We start from the raw sequence: 13,932 nt of genomic DNA on the forward strand, positions 1-13,932 counted from the left end.
AGCTACCTCTGGGTCGCCGGAGTCCCCGGGCTGGGTGGTGCAAAGTCCCGGGCGACTGCTATTAAGAGGTGGAGCCGGCTGGGCTTCCGGGTCAGGTGGGGACCCGGAGAACTTTTCCGTCCAGCTAAAGGTTTGTGAACGCACCAATCAGCTCTCTGTCAAGACGGACCAATCAGATCTCTGTAGAACGGACCAATCAGCACTCTGTCAAGACGGACCAATCAGATCTCTGTAGAACGGACCAATCAGCTCTCTGTCAAGACGGACCAATCAGATCTCTGTAGAACGGACCAATCAGCACTCTGTCAAGACGGACCAATCAGAGCTCTGTAGAACGGACCAATCAGCTCTCTGTCAAGACGGACCAATCAGAGCTCTGTAGAACGGACCAATCAGCTCTCTGTCAAGACGGACCAATCAGATCTCTGTAAAACAGACCAATCAGCAGTATGTGGGTGGGGTCAGATAAGAATAAAAGCAGGCTGCCCGCCCCAACAGCCACAACTCCTTGGGGCCCCTTTTCCCCCCCGTGGTTGCTTTGTTCTTTTGCTGTTTGCAATAAATCTTGTTGCTGCTTACTCTCTGGGCCTGCGCCACCTTTATGAGCTGTAACACCTCGAAGGTCTGCAGCTTCACTCCTGAGGCCAGCAAGACCCCTAACCCACTGGAAGGAAGGAACAAGTCCAGATGTGCAGCCTTTAAGAGCTGTAACACCCACCTCCAGGGTCCACAGCAGGAACCCACCAGAAGGAAGAAACTCCAGATACATCTGAACATCTGAAGGACAAACTCCCGACACACCATCTTTAAGAACTGTAACACTCACCGCGAGGGTCTGCAGCTTCATTCTGGAAGTCAGCGAGACCAAGAACCCACCCATTCTGGACATACTACTGGCACCCCGCTCCTACCAACGCCCTGCCCTGCCGTCACTCTCCACCCACCCGCGTCCCGGTCCTAAGCACGCCCCGCCCCGCCAACACCCAACTGCTACCCGTCCTGCAGCACCCCATCCTACCCACGCGCGCCTCGCCAGAAGCCCAATCTTACACGCCCTCTGCTCCTACCCACACCCTGCCGTGCCAGCACCTCAGTATTATCCACACCCTGCTCCTACCCACACCCTGCTCCTACTGTGCCCCACCCCACCAGCACCCCACTCCCAGGAGCACCGTGCTCTGACGCCCCCCACACCTACACCCACCCCTGCCCCACCAGCACCCCGCTCCTACTGGAGCCCATCCACACTGCACCCTGGTCCTGCCTGCACCGTGATCCTCCCCCTGCCCAGCTCCTGCCCACTTGAGGTCTTCAGACTCAACATTTAGACAACCACACAATCCATTAGATCCATTCAAAATGTTTAATTATAAACTAAGTTATGATGTGAAAGCCAAATACAAAAACAAAATATGCTGGAATTTAATATGAAATTAAAGAGGTCTAGGAAATAAGAAGTCACCAAATTCTCAAAAATACCTTTATTAAAGTAACATGTAATTTTTAAAAGTAGTTTTAGACAAATGAAGACAACTTCATTTATGGCACATAAAATTCCATAATCTTGTGCATAACAGTTTACAATGAGAACTTTTGTTAACCAGGACACATTATTTTCTATGTTCATTCTTTTGACACATAGATTTATGTTTCCTTCCTAGACTTGTAAAAATGCCTGTTTCGGATTCCTTCAGAGTACAGATGAAAAGGAAATCTACCATCACCATGCAGTAGATGTGACAATTCAAAGAGGTGCCGTGGCTCTAAGTAGACATTTCGGTAAATGTGAAGAAGCGAGGTTCGGTGAAGATCAGAAAGGAAAGGAGTCACCACTGCTATGCTTGTCACACAAAATGGGCTTTAAGTCTACAAAGCACAAAAATAGAAAATAAAGGTCATTATAAAATGATAAAGGGATCAATTCAGCAAGAGGGTGGAACAGCTGTCAATGTAAACACAGCTGACGCAGGAGCCCCAGTTATTAAAGTAAGAGTCATCGAAAAACAGAGACAGGCAACAATAGCTGGGGACTCCAACACCCACTCTTAGCAACAGACACACCCTCTAGGCAGAAAAGCAACGAAGACCAGACTTACACACCAAAATAGAAGTCAGAGGGACCTGACAGGTAATTACAGAACATTTCACCCACCAACTTCAGAACCTGCGTTCTTCTCATCAGCTTCCAAAACATTCTCCAGGATATACCACATTTCAGGCCACAAAACAAATCTCAAAAAAGCATTTAAAAAATGAAAATCATGGAGAAACTCCGTCTCTACTAAAAATACAGAAAATTAGCCGGGCGTGGTGGTGCATGCCTGTAATCCCAGCTACTCGAGAGCTTCCCAAAAGAAGTCAACCCAGGGCAGCTGTGGGCAAGCATTCCAAGAACAAGCATTCACACTGATGCAGGCCAGACACTTGCGTAAAGGTCCTAGGAGCAGACTGAGCACACAGTCTGTAGCCAAGCAGGGACAAGCGGACAAGCCATGTGCAACTCGGAGGATTTTTTTTTTTTTTTTTTTTTTGAGAAGGAGTTTTGCTCTTGTTGCTCAGGCTGGAGTGCAATGGCGTGATCTCCACTCACCGCAACCTCCACCTCTTGGGTTCAAGTGATTCTCCTACCTCAGCCTCCCGAGTAGCTGGGTTACAGGCATGCGCAACCACGCCCGGCTAATTTTGTATTTTTTCAGTAGAGACAGGGTTTCTCCATGTTGGCCAGGGATGGTCTCAATCTCCTGACTTCGTGATCTGCCCACTTCGGCCTCCCAAAATACTGAGATTACAGGCGTGAGCCACCATGCCCAGCCAAGACTGAAATCTTAATCAAAGAAAAGCAGTTGGGAAACTTAGTTACCTGTGTTTTATTCAAAGCCCATCCTCTCCTTCCTGTTCATGAACAGCAGGCATCCTGTGGTGACTAAAGAAGGGCCTACCAGCTAAGGGACTCCATAGTCCCGAGGAGCAGCTTCTGCAGGAGCTCGGGCAGGTTCCCTGGAAAACGTGACAGTGCCAGGCCACGGTGCCCTGTTCAGAAATACAAGACTCAGATTTAGTAAAGCCAGTAGTGTAATGTGAAATTTGTTCAAAAACTCCTTAACCAAATCTTTTCATTTCATAAGACGATGTATTCTATCAACAGATTTTTTTTTTAAACTATATGTTCATACTTACGGCATTAAGAATCTGTGACTGGCCAGTGACATGCGTCTGGTTCATCAATCTTAGTGGCAGAGCTTTCCGGCGTCCACAACTCTAGTCACCAAAATCAAGAATGTATTTTTCTCTTTTTACCTAATTACATAAAAGGGGCTGATTTATGAAAAGCAATAAATTAATAAATAGCACAACTTATGTTCATATCATTGCCACTTCTAGCCACAAATTAAGAGTCAGGATTAAGGACAACTTACCTAAGTTTTCCCAGACTACTTTAAAATTGCTTTTTTCCTACAAAAATCAATGTTAAATTCTTCTTTTGAGGTAGTCTGAATTAAGTTGCTGTTAATTGCAAAAGACTATTAGATCTTAAGATGAACTGACAATTTTATAAAATAAATAGACTTCCCCATCCTGGCAAACACGGTGAAACCCCGTCTCTACTAAAAAATACAAAAAGCTAGCCGGGCGCGGTGGCGGGCGCCTGTAGTCCCAACTACTCGGGAGGCTGAGGCAGGAGAATGGCGTGAACCCGGGAGGCGGAGCTTGCAGTGAGCTGAGATCTGGCCACTGCACTCCAGCCTGGGCGGCAGAGCGAGACTCCGTCTCAAAAAATAAATAAATAAATAAATAAATAAATAAATAAATAGACTTCCTTTCTACTATTAGAAAGTTCTAATACTGAATTCTATTATTATGATAATGACTTCTCAATTCCATTTTAAAATAATAATATATTGGCATTTTCAGACTTAATCTGAAAATGTTTTAATATCAAAATAGACATATCCAAAGTTTACGACAAGGGTCTACAATCATGATGGGCACACTTCCTTGAACATGGGGGCCCAACCCAACCCAGACCCATCACACCCTCAGCGTGTGGAAATGTTAAACTGTACAGGATCCATGGCTGGACACAAAAATCTGTAGGTGTCCCTGACGTAAAATGCCATAGTACTTGCCTTCAGCCTGGACGCACCCTCCAATATCCTTCAAATGACCTCTAGATTACTCACAATACCTAATACAATGGAAATGCTACATAAATGGTTGTTATACTTTATTGCATAAAGAATAATGGCAAGAAAAAAAGCTTGTACATGTTCAGTACAGATGCAACCATCCTTTTTTTCTGGAGTATTTTTGATCTGAGGTTGCCAGAAAGTGAGAATGCAGGACCCACAGATAAAGGGGGCTGACTGTATTTAACACACACACATTTTCTTTTGCCTGAGTAAAAAAAAAAAAAAAGTACTCATAACACATAACACAGCTAAAGGACGTCAACAAAACTATTCTTCCCATTCAATCTCAAATTGATAGAGACGACCTTCAGAGTCCACGCAGAACCTTTTCTTTCCTTAATGCTCACTAGCTTTTAATTATCAGAACTAATAGTCAAATATGTTGCCCTTACTAATAAATCCAAATTAAAACAACACAGAAATGACATTTTATTTTTTCATTATTACTGAACACCTACTCTGTGTTACATACTGTTTAACCACCAGTGACATATTAATAAGCAAAAGAGAAAAACTCCTGCCTCCTGAAACTTACAGCGTAACAGCACTTTACTTTACAGAATAGACACATCCTTGAAAATCCGTGTGACGCTCAGGGACGCTCCCACCAACGTGCATGAAAGTTTCAGGAAGGTTCGTGTTCAAGCAGCTTTGCTGAAGCAGAGGAGACTCCACTTGTCTTTCTTACAAACTGTCACAAGACACACCTACAATTTCAACTCAGGAAATACACTCAGCTTTTTATTAAGTCTTCCCTAGATCCAGTAATGTGAATGCAAATAAAACTTTGTAACTTATACCAAAATAAAACTTCTGAATAACAGATCATTTTTCCATGATTCAGTCTTGTTCCTCTGTTTAATAAATAAGTCAGTTACTCTTCAACTTCAGTCATACTCTCAAAAGTCCTGAACAATCCAGAAAGGAAGATCCACCTCTCCTAAGTATTTTTATTTTTAAAAAAATTCACTACACTGAACAAGATAACATTTCACTTCCAAAGTTAAGTCCAAAAAAAAAAAAAATTAACTGTGACTTCTTACATCTGTATGTCAAAATCAGACTCTTAGTGAAACAGTTCTAATAAACATTCCCTCCAGTAACCCTCATTTCCTCCACAGAATTTATCAACAATTCCTTTGGCTCCAGAGAATCAATCCTGAATTCTTGCCAAGATTGCACCACTGCATTCCAGCTTTGGTGAGAGAGCAAGACTCCATCTCAAAACAAGGAAAACCTGGAGTAAAAGGAGAATCTGACTTCCTGAGTTATCACATTAAGTTTGAAACATCCAGTTTATAACAAAAACAAATCACAAGGCACACAAAGAAACTGGAAAGTATGGCCCATTCAGAGGAACTAAGTAAGTGAATATAAAATATACCTGAGGATACTCAGATACATACTTATTAGACAAAAACTTAACCACAACTCTTAAAGATGCCCAAAGAGCTTAAGAAAGACATGGATACTAAAGGAAAATTACCTGTGAGCAAAATAAGAACCTCAATAAAGAGATAATTATAAAAAGAAATCAAAAAGTATTTTGCAATTAAAAATTAAAATACCTGAAATTAAAAAAAAAATTACTAGAAGGGGCCAGGCACGGTGGCTCACGCCTGTAATCCCAACACTTTGGGAAGCCGAGGTGGGCAGATCATGAGGTCAGGAGATCAAGACCAGCCTGGGCAACACGGTGAAACCTCGTGTCTTACTAAAAATATGAAAATTAGCCAGGTGTGGTGGCGGCACCTGTAGTCCCAGTGACTTGGGAGGCTGAGGCAGGAGATTCGCTTGAACCTGGGAGGCGGAGGTTGCAGAGAGATTGCGCCACTGCACTCCAGCCTGGGCTACAGAGTGAGACTCCATATCAAAAAAAAAAAAAAAAAAAAAAAATTACTAGAAGGGATTGATTTGACCAAGCAGAGAAAGAATTAGCAAATCTGAAGACAAAACAATTGAAATAATCCTGTATCAGAAACAGAAGGAAAATGGTTGCAGGAACATCAGCTGAGCTTAAGGGACCTGTGGGACAGCATCAAGTGGACCAAATCAGTTTATAAGAATCACAGAACAGAGGGAAGAAAAGAACATCTGAAGAAATAATGAAAATCTAAGAAACTTCCCAAGTTTGATTTAAAATATTAAGACATTATAAATATCCAAGGCTTGGCATGGGGGCTCCCACCTGTACACTCAGTGCTCTGGGAGGCCAAGGTGGAAGGGTTGTTACAGGCCAGGAATTCAAGATCAGCCTGGGAAACACAGTGAGACCCTGTCTCTATGAAAAAATCATAGTTAAGATGAAAAGCTGGTAGGGTGGTGTGCACATACAATCTCAGCTACTCAGGAGGCTCACGTGAAAGGACTGCTTGAGCCCTTTCAGCCTGGGTGACTGAGACCGTCTTTTTTTTTTTTTTGAGATGGAGTTTCACTCTTGTTGCGAGGGCACAATCTCAGCTCACTGCAGCCTCCGTCTCCCGGTTCAAGCAATTCTCTTGCCTCAGCCTCCCGAGTAGCTGGGATTACAGTTACCCGCCACCACGCCTGGCTAATTTTGTATTTTTAGTAGAGATGGGGTTTCTCCATGTTGGTCAGGCTGGTCTCAACCGCCCGACCTCAGATGATCCACCCACCTCAGCCTCCCAAAGTGCTGGGATTACAGGCGTGAGCCACCATGCCCGGCTATCAGTAGGTTCCTTACCAGAAACCCTGGAGGCCAGAAGGCAGCAGGGTTGATTAATTCGAAGAACTAAGTGGGGAAATCCTTTCAACTGGGAATCTTAGATCTGACTGCTAGGGTTGAAATGTGTCCACCAAAGCTCATGTCAAAACAAAATATGAGATGTATGCATACAGCTTTTTTCTTTTTGAAGCTCATTAGCTATCATTAGTGTTAGTGTATTTTATGTGTGGTCCAGGACAATTCTTTCAATGTGGTCCAAAGAAGCCAAAACACAGAACCACCCTGAAAAATGTACTTACCATCACTCAACTGTACGTTTAAAATGATTAGCTGGTAAAGTTTATGTTACATATACTTTACAATTTAAAATTTAAAATCTAATGTGTGCAAAACAGAGATGTACAGAATAAAGCAAAAAAGTAAGAATTCTTTTAGTAAATACTGGAAAAGTGGGTCTGAGTGAGAAAAAAGTAACCCACATGCAAAACTCACAGCAGAATTAGTAAAACTATAACAGTATTAGAAGAAAATGCTGGATGGTGGGGAACCCATGGATGGTCCTGACCACTGAAGAAATGCAGCAGAGTACAATGACAGATTCTAATAGGTGAATAATGTTTATGAAATAATAGGTAGTAAGATATACGTAAAAGAAAAAAAAACACACAATGGGAGAAGTCTGAAGCAGGCAAAACTCTTAAAATCCAACTCTATAATAACTTATACAAATATAAAGCTGATACCTACAATTCCCTTGATAATTTCATTTTTGAGATTTTTCCTTTTTAGGTAGGGAGCACTTTCAACACCTGATAGCACCAAGCACCAGAAACTCCCCCCAGCTGACGTCAGTTGGGGGAAAACCCTCTATTTCCTTTTTTTTTTTTTTTTTTTTCCTGAGACAGAGTCTTGCTCTGTCACCCAGGCTGGAGTCCAGTGGTGGCATCTGGCTGATTGCAACTTCTGCCTCCCAGGTTCAAGCAGTTCTCCTGTCTCAGCCTCCCAAGTAGCTGCGATTCCAGGTGCATGCCACCAGGTCCTGCTAATTTTTGTATTTTTTTAGTAGAGACGGAGTTTCACCATGTTGGTCAGGCTGGTCTCGAACTCCTGACCTTGTGATCTGCCCGCCTCAGCCTTCCAAAGTGCTGAGATTACAGACATGAGCCACAGCACCTGGTCATCTTTTTTTTTTTTTTTTTTTGAGACAGAGTCTTGCTCTGTCGCCCAGGCTGGAGTGCAGCGGCCAGATCTCCGCTCACTGCAAGCTCCGCCTCCCGGGTTCACGCCATTCTCCTGCCTCAGCCTCCCGAGTAGCTTGAACTACAGGTGCCTGTAGTTCTTGTATTTTTTTATACAATTTTTTGTATTTTTTTAGTAGAGACAGGGTTTCACCATGTTATCCAGGATGGTTTCGATCTCCTGACCTCGTGATCCACCCGCCTCAGCCTCCCAAAGTGCTGGGATTACAGGTGTAAGCAACCGTGCCCGGCCCACCATCTCTATTTCTTATACACAGTAATATTATAACAAGTAAGATACAAATTCACTTAATATGTAGCTTCTGTTTCTGAGTTCTGTGGGTTCCTGAGTTCTGTGGATGTCATTCAGTAAGATAAGCAAGCTACTGATCTCATCAAATCAAGGACACAATACTGTTCCCTCAGGTAGCACCAATAGCATGGCCTCAAAATATGGGAAAGATAATATTTTATGGAAGGATGTATTTTAAGGCTGATCTACAGATAGGAATTTTTTTTCCGATCCAAGCAATAAAGTTTGATGCAGAGGTTCACTCGACATCCTGTCCTGATCCTCAGCGGCCGGAGGCCAGCCTGCACTTGCCTTCACATGCTGTCTTCCTTCATGGCTCCAGGCTAAGACTGCCAGGAGGCGCCTATAAATGTGGTCATCTTATGGGTTAAACACTTTGTTAGTTTTGTCTGTCATCAAGCCTGGAGTGCAGTGGCATGATCACAGCTTTCTGTAACCTCCAACTCCTAAGCTCAAGTGATCCTCCCAGCTCAGCCTCCTGCACAGCTAATTTTTAAGTTTTCTGTGGAGATGGGGTCCTGCTTTTGTTGCCTAGGCTAGTGTCCAACTCCTGGTTTCAAGTAACCCTCATGCCTTGGTCTCCAAAAGTGCTGAGATTACAGGAGTGAGCCATCATGCCCAGCTCAGATTAAATACTTTGTTTGTTTGTCTTTGTTTTGAGTTGGAGTCTCGCTCTGTCACCAGACTGGAGTGCCGTGGTGCAATCTTGGATCACTGCAACCTCCACCTCCCGGGTTCAAGTGATTCTCCTGCCTCAGCCTCCCAAGCGGCTGGGACTACAGACATGTGCCACCATGCCCAGCTAATTTTTGTGTTTTTAGTAGAGATGGGGTTTCACCATGTTGGCCAGGATGGTTTTGATCTATTGACCTCATGATCCACCTGCCTCAGCCTCCCAAAGTGTTGGGATTACAGGTGTGAGCCACCGCACCCGGCCTAGATTAAATACTTCTTTAGAAGATGGACTAGAAATGGGTCATCAGAAATTGTTTTTACTTACATATGAAGAATTCCAATCTTCAAAAAACTTTTAGAACTCAATCAGAACTTGAGAACTTCCTTCAGTAGGTGCTGTGATTCAATAACCAGAATTTTGCTTTACTTTATATACAAGTATTTCTGTTATTTTCCTACTAAATTACATGAAGGGAGTCATCTGTACGTGAGCTGCACCACCGAGCAGCACGCTTATCAGTGAGAAGGTGCCTGACAATTCTCAGTTGAAATGTCCTGACCAAGTTTCCCCAGAAATATGTGAGTACTCAACTGTATTAAAACTAAATGTATTGTTTTCAATGACAAATAGTCACTAATTAGTAAAATGATTACTGTGCTGTAATAGAACAAGCCCTTAGTTCAAAATTAAACGGCCACAGACTGACATATGCATAAAGCTTATCAACCATCACATATCACATTTTACAAAAATCAAGACGACTAACAGATGGTCTCTTCTTCTTCTTTTGTGAAACAGGGTCTTGCTCTGTCACCCAGGCTGGAGTGCAGTGGCACAATCACAGTTCACTGCAGCCTCCACCTCCTGGGCCCAAATGATCCTCCAACATCAGCCTCCCAGGTAGCTGGGACCATAGTTGCATGCCACCACTCCCGGGGCATGTGTGTGGGGGTGTCGTCTCCCTGTGATGCCTCGGCTGGTCTCAAACTCCTGGGCTCAAGCAATTCTCCTTCTTTGGCCTCCCAAAATGCTAGGATTACAGGCATGAGCTTAATCATACCAAAGAAATTATATTTTAAAAGTAAAGTCAAAAGTAGACTTTAAGAACAAAGGAATCCTATTTTTATACTTATTAGTCCCAGGTAGACAAACAACATGGCCTTCCTCAGGCTCTTCCTGAGTCGTTTCAGAAGAGTGTGAGCCATGAGCAACCAGTGCTGTTATTTTCCGGGTGAAACTGACACTTTACTGTTTTCGTTTGCCTGTTGAAATAACTTAGCTGTATTAATCATTTAAATTAAAATTAAACATTTTGAAGGGGAAAACATGGGGAGCAGACAACATCTACCTCATTGAAGGAGGCAGGTAATCAATGTAAAAGGAATGAGAAAAATCACCATTGGAACCACAGGTGTAATCGATGTTTCCAAGAGGCTTCAGCAATGACGCTGAAACCAGCTCATGAAGGTTGCCGGGGAATAAAACGTTCACAGTGCTTTGATGTCTCGTCCCACAGATGACTAAGAACAAAGGGGAAAGCTCCCTTCACAAGGAGATGTCCAGTGGACACCACCTCAACCAAAATTACGAAACATAGCTTCATCAATCGTGGGACAAACAGACTCAAACATCCCCCGGTGTGAGGCAATAAGTACCCAACACTGCCTCATCTGGATTAGGCATTATTCTCTGTTTAATCTGAATCCACTCATGAGAACACTGTTCAATCGGTATTCTTGCCAAAATGCTCAATCTATTCTAGTCAGGAGAAGAAGAAAACCATCAGATATATCAGATTATGGGTCACTCTACAAAACAAAGAGCCTAGATTTTCCAAAATGTTTCATGTATTGAAAGAACTACTCCAAAGTAAAAGAAGAGAGGGACATGACAACCAAAGGCAAGGTTAATCTTTCATTAAACTGTGGGTGTAAACCAAAAATAAAGAACATTTTGGAGACAATTAGGTAAATCTGAATATGGGTTGTACATTAAATTACTGTATTATAGTTAGATGGTAGAATTGTAATTATGTAGAAATACGTCATTATTCGCAAGAGATAAATGCTGAAGTGTTGGGGTAAAACATCATGCTCTCTGCAACTTACTTTCAAATGATTCAGAGAAGAAAGTACTTACAGAAAGAGAAAGAAAATGCAAAGGTGGCAAATGCTAGCAACTTGTTAATCTGAATGAAGAATATGTAGATGTCCACTGTTTTACTTTTCAATTTTCTGTAGGCAAGGGAAAGATAGGAAGGAGGAAAGGTGCAGGTATTTCTTGTCAATTTATACCTGTAAAAAACAGAGTTAAAAGAAAACCAAAGGCTTAAAATTGATGTAAACATCCAATGAGATCAATAGTAATTTTCTGTCAAATTTCTGAAAAGCCATTAAGACTGTAACATACCTGACTAGGATCACTTGCAGGTAACAAAGTATTTTTTATGGAGGTTCCAGTCCTTCTACTTCATATGTTTTATTCCATCATTTCTGGAATTGCCAGTTGTTCAAAATAAATCTCTAAATGTTCATCATAAGACATATCATCATCAATATCATCCTTTAATAAAATTCAGAAAAAATAAAACAGGCTGTAGTGAGTAAACAAAAAATAATTTGTAATAAAAAGGGCTAAGACCTAAATGAGTCAATAAAATTCAGAAAAAATAAAACAGGCTCTAAGGTAGTGATTAAACAATAAATAATTTGTAATAAAAAAGACTAAGACATAAATGAGTCAATAAAATTCAGAAAAAAATAAAGCAAGCTTTAAAGTAGTGGCTAAACAATTTGTAATCAAAAATACCGATCAGACATAAATGAGTCAATAAAGTGTACATATTTTTTTTTTTTGAGACAGAGTCTCATTCTGTTGCCTAGACTGAAGTGCAATGGTGTGATCTCAGCTCACTGCAATCTTCACCTCCCAGGCTCAAGCCATCCTCCCACCTCAGCCTCCTGAGTAACTGGGGCTACATGCCTGCAACACCACACCCGGATAATTTTTGTTTTGTTTTTGTTTTGTAGAGATGGGGTTTCCCCATGTTGTCCAGGCTGGTCTCAAAACTCCTGGACTCAAGCGTTCTACCCGCCTTGGCCTCCCAAAGGGCTGGGATTACAGGCGTGAGCCACTGCACCCAGCCTATTTTTATATTTGACATTAGAAAACTATTATAACTTCAGTTAGTTATAAGTCATTATAAAAAATACTTAACCTCTTTGAGAGGACAGGACAGAAAGATCCTGACACATTATCAAAGCTTACGGTAGGATAAATGTGCTGTCACCAATGAATGGGAAGACAGCAGGCCCTACGGAAAATGGTGTGACAAATAGTTACCTCTATCAGAAAAGTACAGATGAGCCTATCCTAAGAGAAGTAAAAGAAAGGAAGGGATGAAGGGAGGAGACAGAGAAAGAAAGAACACACTGCAGAAGGTTTCAATGTTGTAACACCCAGCTCAGCAGGACAAGATAAAACAAGAGCTCTCAGTCATGGTCTAAGCTGGCACTGCCTTTTTAGAGGTTCATTTTGCAATTAACATTAAGAGTCTCAAAAACACTCATCGCCTTTGACTTAGCCATTTCACCTCCAATAATCTAGCATATTAAAACACTCAAAGATCGGATACATTTAGGTCAATAATTCTTTACCCACCAACTACACAATCCAAAAAAGTTCAAAAACTCCTTTGGCAGCAAAAGCTGTCTTCAATAAATGTGATACTGTTTATAGTTTCTATTTATATCACTCAGCTGGCCTTCAAAGCCATACATACTTTTAATTTTAATTTAAGTGACCCCAGTCTACTTCGTGGGGCTTATTTACCAACGCAGCCTCCCACAGGTGCGGCAAACCTGACACACAAAGCCGCTGCTGTTCCCCAAACACGGCCCACATGCCCCACAGCAGCACTTTGGTGATGCTCTTTCTGCTTCCTGACACATCCTCCTTCTCCCACATCTAAGGCCTGGCACAGACCCCATCTTTTTTCATAAAGCCTCAGCCATACCTGCCTCAAAATTTCTGACCGCCATGATTCCCAGGCACATTTTGGTGCTGCTGGGTGTACATAGCACAACCTGAAATGCGGTTCTGCATCTCTTCTTTGCACCTGGCTGAGGTCTCAGAGAGCAGAGGGTCAGTATTTCACGGCTCCCTCAATTTCTAAACACAGTGCTGTATACTGAGTGGCACCTCCCGGTGACTACTTTGTACCCTAAACGTTAAACAGAGGGATGAGTGAAACCGTATCAGGATTAATACACAGAAATACATTCCTGAATTCCATCACTTAATAGAAGTGGCCATTTGAATGGTAGCAGGTAGGAAGAAAAGAAGAGGACAAAGAAACCCCAAAAGTTGGCATCATAACTACTGCCACACAAAAAGAGAATAAAGCAGAGTGGCAAGGTAAAGACCAGGGAAACACAGGCCACTGCAGGACAGAAAAATCTTCCAAGCTTGTCAGTAATGTAAGTTTCTCATTTTCCAATAAACTAGTGTGGCATAGGCCACTGTTCAGAGTCTAGAGTCTTGTCTTCAAAATGTTTTCCAGTATCAAGGACAACAATCTACAAGAAACAAAATGGTGAGAAAAAGTCGCACACTCACAGCTCTAAAGAGCACAGGGTAAGGCTACAAAAAGGACCAAGCACCTTCTCAACCTGCAGTGTGCTCAGTGTCTGTAAATCACAAGTTAGGCGATGAAGGGCTGGTAGTTTCACGTGAATTAATAACTTTCCTTCTTGCCCTGTTATCTCCCTCACCTGACCCACCCGATAAAACATCCTCTCAAATTGCTTGCACGTGCTTGGAGAAGCTCA

The 13,932-nt window shown here is 42.3% G+C and overlaps 1 protein-coding gene across 18 annotated transcripts in view; it reads right to left on the minus strand.

The window, feature by feature from the left end:
- Positions 1-1,466: 1,466 nt before the first annotated feature.
- The window catches only part of LOC105483957 (family with sequence similarity 153 member A), a 73,470-nt gene continuing 61,004 nt past the window's right edge, over positions 1,467-13,932 (minus strand). For 14 of the 18 annotated variants that reach the window (XM_071097933.1, XM_071097923.1, XM_071097929.1 and 11 more), the window contains 6 exons: positions 11,513-11,665; positions 11,243-11,397; positions 9,428-9,498; positions 3,178-3,297; positions 2,861-3,030; positions 1,467-1,866 (listed from right to left, as the gene is read on the minus strand). The gene's annotated coding sequence lies outside the window, so the exon portion shown is untranslated. Of the gene's footprint in view, positions 1,867-2,860; positions 3,031-3,177; positions 3,316-4,725; positions 4,882-9,427; positions 9,499-11,242; positions 11,398-11,512; positions 11,666-13,932 lie in introns of all 18 variants that reach the window. The other 4 variants (XM_071097925.1, XM_071097922.1, XM_071097927.1 and 1 more) reach the window with 4 other exon arrangements.

The sequence above is a fragment of the Macaca nemestrina genome, chromosome 6, assembly GCF_043159975.1.
Source record: "Macaca nemestrina isolate mMacNem1 chromosome 6, mMacNem.hap1, whole genome shotgun sequence".
Taxonomy (NCBI): domain Eukaryota; kingdom Metazoa; phylum Chordata; class Mammalia; order Primates; family Cercopithecidae; genus Macaca; species Macaca nemestrina.